The sequence below is a fragment of the Capsicum annuum genome, chromosome 6, assembly GCF_002878395.1.
Source record: "Capsicum annuum cultivar UCD-10X-F1 chromosome 6, UCD10Xv1.1, whole genome shotgun sequence".
NCBI lineage: Eukaryota > Viridiplantae > Streptophyta > Magnoliopsida > Solanales > Solanaceae > Capsicum > Capsicum annuum.
The window spans coordinates 55695758-55707135 of record NC_061116.1 but is presented as its reverse complement, the minus strand read 5'-3'; the positions used below and the strand labels follow the sequence as shown (position 1 = coordinate 55707135).

General features: G+C 31.2%; 2 pseudogenes; both read right to left on the bottom strand.

Annotated features, from left to right (window-relative positions):
* Positions 1-4260: 4260 nt before the first annotated feature.
* Positions 4261-5611, bottom strand: LOC107853446 (annotated as a pseudogene).
* Positions 5612-6589: 978 nt separating this feature from the next.
* LOC107853447 lies at positions 6590-9438 on the bottom strand (annotated as a pseudogene).
* Between the last annotated feature and the right edge of the window lie 1940 nt (positions 9439-11378).

Below are 11378 nucleotides of genomic sequence, written 5' to 3'. Positions count from 1 at the left end.
CTCTTTCTATTTACATGTCTCTTGATTCTAGAATAATTAATATTAAGGGCAACAACGATAACAACATGCCCAGTAAATTTTCACATAGTAAGGTCAGAAGAGAGTAGAATGTATTCAGTACATACCACTATCTCAGAGGTGAGGTAAAGAGGTTGTTTTTGATAGACCCCCGAATCGAGATCAAACAACATATGAAAAGATATTATATAAGAGCAAGAAATATAAGGTAGTAACAAAACAACGGACAACAACAAAAACATGATTATCATCGAATAATACACCAACAATCTGCCCAAAACCACAAAGAACACTCAAAAACTCCAAAACAAGATATTATTTGTGAAACACTACAATCCATAGTCATCATCCTACTAATCTTCTGCTTTAACACGTGTTATTTGTGAAACACTACAATCCCTAGTCATCATCCTACTAATCTTCTGCTTTAACACGTGTCCTCCACACAGTGCCTTCCTAATATTATGGGCAAAGTTGGGAAAAAAATAATTAATGCCCTTTTGATCTTTTAAACTAACAAGTAATTTTAGTAAACATATCAATTATTTTGAGACGGATGGAATAGTATTTAATATCAAGGATAAAATGAACACAAATGAGTACATTATACAGATTTTCGACATGTATTTTTAGTATACTGGACAAAAAGATTTACGAAGAGAGTAGTTTAGTATTCTTTCCGTCCATCTTTATTTGTCCATGTTATTAATAATAATTGTCTAACAATACTTGTCAAGTTTGAAAAATTAATTAACTGATAAGTTACTCATTTGTGCTCATTTTTCTTTGATATTAAATACTACTATTCATCGTTAAATGTATTTTCAAAACATTAAATTTATTTTATTTAAAAAGTGATATAGGAGTAGTAAAATTATTAATCTCAAATAAATATTTTCTTAAGAGATTGTCAATTCAACATATGCCACATAAAATAAAACAGGAGGAGTAATAATATTTTAAAAATTTTAAATTTAATTCTTATTATTTTATAAAGTTTTGTAATATTAAAGATAGTATGAAAAAAATAACACTCTCCTAATTATTTGTTAAAATAAATAAATAAAATTCTATAAAAAGAGATCAAGTAAAATAAAATGAAAAGAAAAACTACTTTAAATTTTTCACGGAAGGTTAGCTATCATTTTAATGTAGAAATTAGGGCTGGCAATTTCAACCAATATTTGTGAAAAGAGTCCATTTAACCCATATATATTGAATTGGATCACTCATATTTCAAATGGATAAATATGGACTTCAACTCATTTTAAAAGCTCATACAAATATGAACAAAATGGGTAAAATATGGATACTAAACACAAAGATCACTCACCTATGCTTAAAATTTCAGTTTTTTTTCTTTTCTAGTTTCTTTTCTTCTTTTTTCTTTTTTTCTTTTTTTTTTATTTTTCCTTTAATTTACTTTTTTGCTTTTTCATTTTTTTCATTTTTTACTCGTTTCTTATAATTTCTTTTTTTCTTTCTCATTTCTTCATCTATTTTTTTTTCATTTTCCCCTTTCTCATTCTTATTTCATCATTCAAATTCGCTTAAGACCTACATGGGTTAATTAATTTAAGTTTCTAATTATTTCATTTAGCCTATACAATTTATAGCATCTCTTATCAAGTAAATATAATCCATATTCTCACTCCTTTATTATTATTTTTTTTATCTTTTATTTTTCTTTATTTGTTTCTTTTTCAGTTTTGTCTTTTTTATTCTTTTTCTTTAATTTACTATTTTTTCTTTTCTTTTTCCTTTAATTCACTTTTTTTTCTTTTTTATTTTTTTTTGTTTTTTCTACTTATTTTTTACTCGTTTCTTACATTTTTTTCTTTCTTCTATTTCATCAATTTTTTTCTTTTTTAATTTTATTTCTTTTTTCTTCGCATTCTTTTTTTTGTATTTTGGTTTTCCCCTTTTTCATTCTTGGTTCGTCATTTTGTCATTTTTCTTCCTTTTTTATATTTTTTACCTCATCTTATTTTTCATTGCATTTTATATTTTATAATTTTTTTTACTTTAAATTTATTTGTATCGTACTATATATTTTAAATAATTTTATTATTTGTATTTGAATAGCTTAGTTATCAATATGTACAATTTATCATTTGTATTTATATACAAATAAGTGTATGAGTTAATTGTATTTTATTGAGACTAAAATATATAAATATACAATATATCATTCAATGCAAATAATCATTAGTATTTGTATATCAATTTGCGACTGCTAAAGATATTTGGTTTGATGAATGTAATCCCAAGATCTTTCAGGATACTATTTTTGTATCTGTCCATTAGGTGGAGTCCACTTGAGTGTACTTACACAAATTATAAATGTTAGGCGAATATAAATCAATATGCTCTTAGAGTATTTTCTTTATCACAAAAAAAAAAAAGAAAACCAAAAATAGAAAAAAAATCAAAAAAGAAATAAAAAAGAAAGAGAGGTAAAAGTTAGAGATAGAAGAGAGAAAAAAAGCGTTAAGAAAGAATTGAAGAAAAAAATACAAAGAAAATCAAAAGGAAAAAAATAATGAAAAGGATAAAAGGAAAAAAAATGATGGTAAATACAAATATACTGAGTGGTTATGATATTTCAGTCATCATCCATAATTTGTACTCGACTTAACCATGTTCTTCGAAAAATAAAAAAAATATAAAACATAAAATACATTGAAAAAAGAAAAAAAATGAGAAATAAGTAAAAACAAAACAAAATAAAAAATAGAAAAAAAGGAGACTAAAAAGGAAAAGAAAAAAGAAAGAGAAGCAATGGGTAGAGATAGAAGAGAGAGAGAAAAAACAAATGAAAAAAATAAAAAAATAAAAAAATAAAATTGGAGACTACATATAGAAGAGAGAGAGAGAAAAAAAAATATTAAAAAGAAAAAAACTAAAGGAAAACGGAAAAAAAAAAAGTCAAGTTGATATGATATAGAAGTTTTATGTTTTTGACTTTAGGAGTTAAAGTGGGTTGGACCATTTTTACCCAGTCCATATTTGACCAAATCTATATTTACCCATATTTATATGGGCGGATTGTAATCCAAACCATTTTTGCTCGATCCATATTTAATCCGTCCAAATCTAATCCAATCCGCCCGTTTGCCACCCCTGGTAGTAATTAATGATTACTGAATGGAAATCTTTCGAGTGGCGAGGTCAAGACCATATGCATTGAAGTCTAAAGCACTTTTTACCTTAATACTTTCTCCGTTTGTTTTGCTCGTCACTATTTTTTTAATTGAATTTTATTTTTATTTGTTATTTTTAATATATAAACTTTTTTATTTATTCTTAATATCTATTGTTTATCCTTCAAATCATTTTCAAGATATATTACTTTAAATATCAATCAATAGAGATATTATGATAAAATAATCATATTAATAATTATTTTCTTAATGAGTGTATCATGTCAGGAAAGCGACAAGTAATAGTGAATGAAGAGAGTAATTGATATCTCTGATTTATGATGATTGATAGTATTTTCTTGGTTTAAATTTTAGTTAGACACTTATCATTTTATATATTTAAGAAATTATAAATAAGCTTATTAAGTTAACTAATTTATCCTTTTCAATATCATTTATAAAAAAAACATACTCATATTAATTATTTTAGGCTCCAAAGAATAATAATTATTGGAGTGAAATGAGAAAATTTTAATTAATTTTATATTAATTTAATAGATGGACAAATAATTTGAGGCAAGTATTTAAGGTAAGGTGATCAAATAAAATAGAATGGATGGAGTTGAATAATTCATTCATTAATTTCCCTGAAGGAAAAATTCATCAAATACACCATGAACTTGTCTCGAAAAATCGATGACACACTCAAACTATTATGAAGACCTATTACACACCCATTCTACTTGAAAGTGTTTATTTTCACCCTGAAAGCTGATATGGCACAAAAATAAAAATAAATAAAAAAACAGACGTGTTTGTTAAGATTTATTTGTGTTTTCCTTTTCTTTTTTTAACTTTCAAACAATTTTATATTTTCTCTTTCTTCATTTGTCTTCATCATCACTTTCTCTCTTTTCTTTAACACTCATGAACCACCATTTTCAACATTTGGAGCTTCAAAAAGCTTCATTTCTTCACTACTTTAATTTAATACTAGGAAAATTGGCCGCGCTTCGCGCGGTGATAAAAATTTAATTATTTTATTCAATCAATTTTATATTTTCTTTTGATTTATTTATGTTGTGGTTGTCCTAACACTTCATGATATTATCAAGTGATTACTTGTTCTGCTTGCATCAACATCTTCTTGCGTCATAACAGCTAAAAGATTTACACCCTCAGCGTCCAACATCCATTCATTTTTTGCTTTAAATCCTTCATTGTCATCAAACTTCTGCACCTTACTGTTCTTTATGAGCACCTTGTTAATATTTGGGATACCCCGTAGAGCCATCTCCGTAAGCATGTTACTCTCGATCTTCTTAAGGAATACATCAATCCTTAGCAGATTCATCCGATTCACTTTTGGGAGCTTCATCATTCATAATACGAATTTGAAGGATCAACTTTTCCACATTATCATCATTAAAGATATAGGTTAAGTCATCATCGAATTCAAGATTGATCTTTTCAGCAATGTCAGCCATACTAAGTTTCTTATCCACCATTATTTCATGATTTAACTCGATGCGAAGCAACCACGGGGAAATTTTGTCTGGCTCTATCTCTTCATCTGGCATTTCATAGTATAACTTGATGAATTCAGCATCTTCCTCAATAAGGGTGCTCATCTGGATCATACCATACTTTTGTGGCTTGAGTAATGCTCCGCAAAGTGGTATATTCTAAGCCACACTGGACAGTTTTGGCTTTCTCTTTTGTTTTGCCTACCTCAGGTTTCAACTACACAGAAAGAGAGGATGTTTTGATCTTCTTCGAAACATTGATAATCTCCCTCAACCTTGGCACACCAAGCGTAACATTCTTGGCACTCACACCAGCATAATGAAATATATTAAGAGTCATCTGTGTGGTAGGCTCACTAATAGACTGAGTAGCAATACAGCCAATCATCTCTCCTGGTGCCACAAGGGACTGCGAGAAGCGAGACTCTATCTCACCAACTACCCATTCAAAATCCTATCGGCTAAGCCTATATTCCTTCAGAACCTTTTTGCTCGCCAAGGCACTATGGAGCAAGATATTGAAGAAAAGAGTGGCGTACTTTTGAGCCGCCATGCTGAGGTAGTCATTACCAGGAGCAACCTTGAGTCTCTCTTGTAGCTTATCAACAGCTTCTACAATCTCCACATGATGCATATTGGAGGTCCTCCAAAAATCTATCTTAAATGTCTTTTGGGCATTCAAGACAAGCCTCTAAATGTTAATAGGAAGTGGCTGAGAATTGTCACCTGCTACAGTAATCTCTGTCCTAAGCTGGTGTCTATAGCTTCAAGCTTCTGAACCTCTGCATCAAACACACTGCAAATCTTCCGAATACTTTTTAGATCTTCGACAGCTTTGGGAAACATGTAACTTAGGTTCCAGTTAGGATCGTCGATCTCATATGCATGCAGGGCATCAAATGTAGATTTTCTTGCTTTCAAATGATACGGGTACAATCATGAAGATGGATATTTTTTAGTGTGTTGAATGCAACCTACGTAGTGTACGAGTTGGAGTGTGAAAAGGGTTCAAAAGTCGCCCCACTATTGCATTCCATGGGAGCCATTTTGTTCATTTAACACTAAGGGGCACTTTTGTCATTTTGCCTATTATTGTAATAAGTTTATAAATAGAACATTTTAGGGTTTATTTCATTTGGTTGCTGAATATTGATGTAAGAACACTTGAGATAAGGCTCTCTAGGCCAAAAACTAGTGCATGATAAGTGTGGAAACACTTGTGAATGTGTATTGCTTGAAAACATTGGTGCTTGAGCGGTGGAATCCCTCTCGTGTCTTCGTAAGAGTGTGGTGTTGCTATTGTAAGTTCTAGGGGACCTTAGATGGAATATGTCTATGGGTTCTTGGATCTTATTATAGTGTATGTCTCACTTCCTATCTTTACATTTCATGTTTTTTGTGTTGTCTAGTGAACCATTGATTCTTGTCGTTCTTGTAATCTTGTAACCGTTGGTTCTTGTTATCATAGTGTTATTTCTTCCTACCATATTGTTGATTATCTCTTGCTGTTGTTGCTGTTTTTGGTATCAAATAAACCTACATATCTTGTATTCTTGTTGTGTTTGTCGAATCTGAGAGAGGTCCCCATTTGGTCTGCGATTTGTTGTGATTTGTGGACTGTTTTGGGGTGTGATTTCGTGTTCCCTTGTTTTGTCCAGTATCATCAAAGTGGATGAAATTCAAAATTATTTCTTAATCAGATATTGCCTTCAATTCTATTCAATCTATATAGAATGTTATAATTATAGTATGAAAGGGCACAAAAATAAATTAGCAATATAGTTATTCATAAATTAATACACATTAAAGGACTTTGCAGTTACAAATGAGTAATATGAAAGAAAGGATTAATAAGAGTCAAAAATAAATTAGCAATGCAATAATTCAATAAGTAATATAAAATTAAAGACACTGAGAGTTATAAATATTTAAGAAGAAAGAACGACTTAATGAGGATAAACTCTTTTCCATTTTAATTTGATAAGCTTCACATCTGCTTGAGTAAAACCTGTTGAAGCTCGACTTAGTAACACTCACTTGCCAAACCAACACACACTTGTTGAGAGGATTATCACCATCATCTTCACCTCACCATCTTCTTTCTTACCAGCAGCTACCCAATCAATTCTTCTAAGCATAAGTTTCCCATATCGCTTGATTGATTTTTTCCCACCCTCAATGACAACAACACTAATACCTTCTAAGATGACAGCACAACCAGTCAAGCAGTTCTCCTAAGCATTAACATCAACTTTGAAGCTAGTTAGTAGGTGGGAGAGGTCATTTATTTTGTATACTGAAACAATAGTCTCTGGAGCGATGTTTGGGTCATCAAAAAGTTTCCTCTCTTTTTTCGCACGATGCTTCTCTGGAGTAAGCTTATGACCAATATTCCTGTCTGCATGAGCCTGCTCACGGCCAGCAGCTGCACTTCTAATATCCATTTCGAGCTTTGTAGGATCCTGTGTTGCTTCTGAGCCAAGAACTTTCATTAGATTGCTCATTTTAACTTTCGAATTTGGTGGTTCTACCAGGCCTTGTCGTATCATTTCTTGTCTTTCTTTATCCCTTTCCAGTCTTCGCTGGGTTCGAAGTTTCTTTTGCTCTTTTTTGGTTAGTTTCAATAGTTGGGAAAGAGGTAGAATTAGTTCAGCAGGAGGCTCAATAGGGCGAGGGTGTTCAACATATAAGGTGATCTTTTCAAACTTCAACTATTCGTTGGTTACGATACCATCAACTATATCTCCATAAGTACCAGTTCGTAACAAAGGAGCCTCCCTGGAAGGTCAAGCCAAGAAAATAAGGACAAGTACAAAAGAAACATTAATTTTAAGGAAAACAGACTGGTACAAGACAAAAAAAAACTTAACCTTTAGTTAGAATTTCATTATTTTCTAGCTCCAACAATTTATATAACAGGTTAAGAAGAGGTGCCAGATACAACAAACCAAAGAGGCTTGCAAAAGTATATTACGATACATAAACGTACTCCTGTAGAAAGTTCTGCAGAAAGATATTGCCATAGAAAGGAAGCTGGAGTAATTTCATGTGAAGAGAGATTGCATAATGTATGTTCTCTCTGTTCTCCTTATCTTGGGAATCATAGATTGTACAGATCACATAGAGGATAGCAACAAAGAACCTTCGGCTTGAACCCTTCTTTCCTAGATAACGAAGAGAGGAAAAAATATATTTATTGTTAAGAATATCTTGGTGGACAGGGTTTGAGATATCAACCACACATATTACTGTTCCTTCATCAAATTTATTTTTGGGGATGGGCTCCAAATCATGAATGATTAGCACAACTTGTGACTTGTATATTCAGAATGTGTACAAGTAATTTTCTTTGATTACACAATTATTCCACTGATATATTGACAAAACTTGACGCGTGAGAGGAGTCAATGATTTTTCATTAGTATATTTACACCAAGTCTGATCCTTTAAGTCGAAGCATGTATACAGTATCCGCCACACGGCTTTACAAATGGGGTGGTAGTCTCGTTTGAATGACGGTCAATACTCAGAGTACAAAGTTCAAAGGCACCTGCAGGTTTTCGAAAAATTGGGTTGAGGTAGTGAAACACATCCTTTAGAAAGATGACTCATATTCAGCATGTCAAAGTGTGGCTATCCACCATGGGGATCATCACAAGAAAACACGTAAAGCCGGTGATCAATGAAGAAGACCAGTGGGTACAACATGGGAGCTTTCAACTTTGGGATGTTGTCCATCCAAATTTGGAATATCATAAACTTTGATTTCCATAGGATAAAATAAATCACCATCATCATCTAACTCGACGTGACCAACAAAGTATAATTTACGGTCACCAGCGGTAAGTTTCAATCTCCTTTTAAGAAAGGAGGGGCATTGGTAGGAGACAATGAAGTAATTGTTGTTGAATCTAGAAGTAGTAGTATCCTTAGCTAATGCATGGACAGAATCTTCATCTTCTATAAAGAAGATTACTGTAGATGACCAATTCTCATAATTAGAGGGTAATTTATGAATTGGTTTTCCATCTAACACGAATATTCTCTTCTTGTTCGAGACAACACCAATTCAGAATTCATTGAATACAAGAGATTCAGATATATAACAACTTCAACCATCACAAAAGATGGCTAAGATCATAGCTTTAACAATAAAACCAAGATGCACAATCATACAGTATGCTTAAACACAGTGACAAAATCAGAAATTTCATCAACAATGCTCAAAATACCTCAATGCCATATCAAAATTCCCAACTTGCATGAATGCATTCAAAATCCCAGTTCCTATACCCCACTTTCATAGCTAATGTCACTAAATTCGCAAGGGTCACTACATTATCCAATCCAATAACCACCAATAAAACCACCAAGAACGTTTTCTGATCCGACATCACTCCCCTCCTACGCATATCCACAAACCACCTCCACGCTTCCTCAAACTCACTTACCTTAACACACCCTAATATCATAATCGTATACGACACCTCATTTCTCGCCGGCATTTCATCAAACAAGTCACACACTTCTCTCATCCTACCCACCTTCACATACCCATTAATCATTGCATTCCAAGACACAACATGTCTCTCACCCATTTCATCAAACATCTTTCGTGCACTCATAAAATCACGAATCCCCAAATACCCACTCAACATCGCATTATAAGACACAACATTCTTCTCAGGCATTGCTTCAAACACATCAACAGCATCACAAAACCTCCTATTTTTCGCATACCCAGATAACATCGGAGTCTAAGTCCTAATATTGAAATTTATCCAAGATTAAAATTGAAATATCATTCACACTGTTTCTCAAGATTGAGTTGGAAACATTCTGTAATTGTCCATATATACAACACCGTGAACGTCTAAGAATGGAGATCTTGAAAAGGCAAAAGTCTCCATTCTTAAATGTTTTTTATTTTCCTTCATTGCGCAGTAAAGTTGAAACCCAAATGGATTATTTTTATTTTTCAAAGCCTTTTTTTAAAGAAAAAAAATGCAAAATAATGTGACAAAAGCTCAAAAAAATTAGAAATTAGATAAATAGGAATGCTCCATTTTGAGGCATGCCACATCAGCATACCTCTAATACTCTTTTATATATATATATATATATATAGATAGATAGATAGATAGATTGTTTCAAATTTTCATATGTACTTTTTTACTCGATATTCCATCTTCATTCTTAATTTTTTAAAAAGAAATTTCATACATTCATTTCACCAAAAGAAAAAAAACTAATATAATTAATGACTCACGGATTAAAAAATATAGCTTTTGGTGATGGAGAATTATTGTTTCATTGAAAAAGTATAAATTTTTTAGTGTTTCTTTGATAATTTTATTTTTTTGGCAGACTAAATTCAATGGATTTTTTTGGCATACCTAATTCAACGACTTTTATTTTGACATATCCAATTCAATGGAGTAATTTTCATCAATTTCATAATCAATTACCGCTGTATCGTTGATATAATTTCTCTTAATGTGTGAAATTTCAATAAAAAGGCATAGATCTAAACGAAAGGAAAAATAAGGTACTAAGGACAAGAAAACATTGATGACAATTTTGTGATGGTGTTGTTGTAACTGTTGGGTGGTGAAGAAGAAGAAATTGAAAGTGACTTTCGACGGCGATGATGGTGATTTCAATGATAGATTTGATTATGGGTGTTGAAGTTTGTGGTGTTTCTTTGCATTTTTTGTGGTGACAATAGTAATGGTATAATTTTAATAGTCATTTTCTTGTGGAGGCTGAAATTTGTGGTGATTATTTTTATTTTTATTTTTATTGGTGAAATATATTATTTTTATTTTTGTTGGTGAAATATATGAATTTAGTGATGGTGTAGTGGAAATAATGGTGGTTTTGTGGTGTAGAATGAAGGAGAATCAATTAATTGATATTGAGAGAACAAAACTTAAAATATGACATAGCATCTGATGTGGCATCAAATGTGGCAGTGATATTATTTTGAAATGACGTGAGTGGCATGCATTCCCCCATTATGTGACTGATTATACATGTGCTAGGTGAAAATAAATTCAGTTTAAAATAGTATAGGTGTGTAATAGGTCGTCATAATAGTTTGAGTGTGTCATCAACTTTTTTAGACAAGTTCAGGGTGTATTTGATGACTTTACCCTTTCTCTGAATGTACCATGGAGTAATGTGTATCAGTGACATCTTGTTATGTACTTTAGTAAATTATTAGGATATGACAGGCTTTTTTGAAAAAAATATCTAAAAATACAAATCAAAGGATATTTTCACAATTACCTAACAATTATTTTCAAATTATTCTTCTAAAAAGTCTCAACATTTTTCTTAAACTTTGAAGAATTTATTTATTTTATATTATGAAAAGAGTCCTAACAATTCACTTAATATACAATAGAGGAAGTATCTTTTATTGACATAAACATTTCATTTGATATCCAACTCTAGTCTCTCCATTTAAGTACTACCCATCTTATATATATTTTATGCACAAGTATCCAAATATTAGATAATTTTCAGGAAAAGTAATATACATATTATTTGCTTCTGTATTTAGATACATAGGAGTGAAACTTTAGCCAATGTAGTGTGTGTTCTCTTTAAAAATATGTTTTACGAACACATACAAAATATACAAAGAAGAATATAAAATGAACGATTATTAAAATGAACACCAAAA